At 54.1% G+C, this 2,963-nt stretch overlaps 1 long non-coding RNA gene across 1 annotated transcript in view; it reads right to left on the bottom strand.

Moving 5' to 3' along the window:
* The window catches only part of LOC115283628, a 4,007-nt gene extending 3,814 nt beyond the window's left edge, over positions 1–193 (bottom strand). Inside the window, exon 1 of the long non-coding RNA XR_003905036.1 lies at positions 88–193. This is a non-coding gene — a long non-coding RNA (uncharacterized LOC115283628). The remainder of the gene's footprint in view (positions 1–87) is intronic.
* Positions 194–2,963: the final 2,770 nt, after the last annotated feature.

Raw genomic sequence — 2,963 nt, 5'->3', positions numbered from 1 at the left:
AGAGTCACATGTTTCCCTGCAGTGATGTCCATGTGTTTGCTAGCCCCTGTATGGGTGTCACTGGTACTTGATCTGTGGCACTGTCACCTTTCAGAAGTCTGGTACTCATCCAGCCTGAGGTTTTGGATGAGACATTGCGCACATGGGTGACTCACACCAGGAAGAGGCGACATTTCTTGAGGATTTCTAGAGGGCCAGAGTTCCTGTATGTATGTCCTTCCTATAGCCTTCAGCCAGCAGGGCTGCCCTTCCCAGGACTCCGGCCCTCCCTGTGTCAACCTGGATGGCTGGACACCTCACCTCCTACCATACTGCACCATGATGGGAAATCTCGTTTGGTACCGAGAACAGTTTTCCGTGGTGGAAATGGGATGAACGCAGAGGTCAAAGTAGGAAGGTCCCTCGGCACGCATGTATTTACACTAGTCGTTTATGTTACATACAGTCTGCCCGCGTCTTGCTTTTGCAGAGTCTCACAGTACAGCCGCCAGAGTCTGGGCCTGGTCACGTGACTCGGGGTTAGTGATTCGGAGTCTGATTTTGAGAGAAAGGTGATGACGAAGGCAGAGGCCTGAGTGCCGCCTCCACAGCTCTTCGCCAGCATCCACAGGGAAGCCTGGCTGGAGCGGGGGCAGAGGGGACGCTGCACAGCCTGCGCTGGGGACTTGCCTGGGCTTCTGCCCGGGGAGCCCGTTGGTTCTCTCTGGACAGGATGAAAAGATGCCAGAAAGCAGCTTGCTGAGGCTGGTCTTCAGTGGTCTTGTTTTTGTTCATTTTCTCCATTTTTCTCTTGAGGGATTTGTTTCCTGTCACCTGGAGGTGTCTTGACTAGAGATCTCATGTCTTGCAGTCGACATAGGCGAACCTTACGGAGGCAAGGAGGTTAGCGAGGCCGGGCGGCCTGGAGGCTGAAGCAGGCGACAGGGGGCCTGGTGTGCCGTGAGTGCCTGCCACAGGGGAGTGCCTCACAGTCACAGGTTTGTTCATTGTCTCCCTCTTCACCAAAGCAGCAGGTGAGAGAGCTGGTCCGGAGTCCTGTGTTTGTCAGTCTTCGTCGCTGACAAGCTGTGTGACCTCAGCTCACCTCCTTTTCCTCCTCATGTAACGTGAGGAGACGAGAACCCACACCCGTTGTTGGGACATAAACTTTAGGCAGTGCCATATAGTTCTCAGTAGCTGCCTGCTCGGTGACTAATGATATCATTGGAATTCATGTGGGCCCTGAATTCCCGAGTGAATGTTTTCCTTGAGCAAAACTAGGGTTTTCTGCCAGCCCAAGATCTGGAAGCTCCCTTTGGCCTGCCCACCGGGCTTCTGTGCCTCAGTGACCCTCCATATACCCTCATTGCTTGGGAGGACATACAATGATCACCCTCAGAGCACCAGGCTCAGTCAGCAGCACAGACCAGGGCCCTGGCCCGGGTCAGTCTGTGGCAGTGTGGCATCGTGGCTAAGAGGCCAGTTTAAGTGCCAGCCCTGTTGACTGTGGGACCTTCAGCCAGCGATGCCCCTTCTTCAGACCTCTGTCTGAACATCTGTGTGCCAGAGCTAATAACGAGCATTCCCGATTCCTGGGGCAGCAGTGAGGACTTAATGAGCTGGAAAGGCTGGAATGGATTTGGTGCACAAAGCTCTTATGTGAAAGAGAAGCAAGACCGTGGTGCTGGCATCAGACACTGACTTGACCCCTCCCAACTGACAATGGCACGAGAAGTGCTGCCGCCCCCCCCCCCCACCAGCCTGCCGTCATATCCCTCTGGGAACTTACTCTTTCAGCAGCCTGTTGTTGAGGTGGAAGACACGTTACACAGGAAATGGAAAACCAGGATTCCCCTGATCTTAGGACCCTGAAAGGCATAGCCAGCAAACACCACATGTGCTCCCTGGAGCCTGGCGGGCATCTAGACAGGCATCACTTGACTGAAGGCTGCAGCTCCCCCACCATGTCACGGGCTGTGGCTTGGCTTCGTAACTGGCAATGTTTTGCCGCCCAGCTGGCATCTCACGAGCCACGGCACGAGGCTCAGGTGAGCCGGCGATGGCTGCAGCTGCGCGCCAGTGGGCTGGAGTGGGGGGCGGCCGCGATCTGGGACTCCATAGGCTCGAGTCCAGCCGGGCAAGCGTAGCCTGCTACACACAGCCCTGTTCACTGAGTGCCGGCTGCAGGCTGGGGTCGGGGGGCGCCAGCTGCTCTCCGTGGGGTGCGCACTTCCAGCAGGCCCGGGGAAGGTTCGCAGTGAGCTTGGTCCACGCCGGGGACGTGAGACTGAAAAGAGCTCTGTCTGGTGGCAGAGCCCATGCTCCTGTGACTGTCCCATCATATGCCCACTCAACACGCTGTCATTCAAGGGGGAGGACTGGGACTTAGGAGGCTTTGCTCCTGCCCAGGATTCGAAGGCCGCCCTTGGGCTCAATGGAAAGAAATCTCAACTGTGAGGACTTTCGAAACCTCTAAGTATGAACAACAGCCGTCCTTTAGCAAGACTCCCCTTTGGTATGCCTTCCACCCGAGTGTTTTTATTGGTCCCTTAGAGACCCTTAGAGAAGTGTCTCAGGTTGACAGACTTTGTAATGATGTTACACACCTATCACATCACACCAGTTCCACAAGTGATAACAGCCACTGCTTCCCAAATGGCACATTCTTCAAGTAAAAAGCAGATGGCTGCATGTGGCATAGAGGGGCAGCATGTCTTGGTAAAGACAGAATTGAAATTCTTGGCAAAGCAGGTCATCCCTTTTAGTACTTGGTCATGTGCCATAGCAAAGGCAGGCCACTTTTCCTCATCAAACCGGCAAGGTTGCTCCCTTACTACCTTTTTTGATGTCAACTACTAACTTCCTAAGGGCATCTGTCTGACAAGGCACCTGGTAATTGGGTACAACTCCAAAGATTTCTTCTATGCTTCTGTTTTTATCCCTTGATAAAACATATGTCAAGCTGTCTTTTTAGCTGTTCCTTC

The sequence above is a fragment of the Suricata suricatta genome, chromosome X (genome assembly GCF_006229205.1).
Source record: "Suricata suricatta isolate VVHF042 chromosome X, meerkat_22Aug2017_6uvM2_HiC, whole genome shotgun sequence".
Lineage (NCBI taxonomy): Eukaryota > Metazoa > Chordata > Mammalia > Carnivora > Herpestidae > Suricata > Suricata suricatta.
This window is presented reverse-complemented; position numbering and strand designations above follow the sequence as displayed.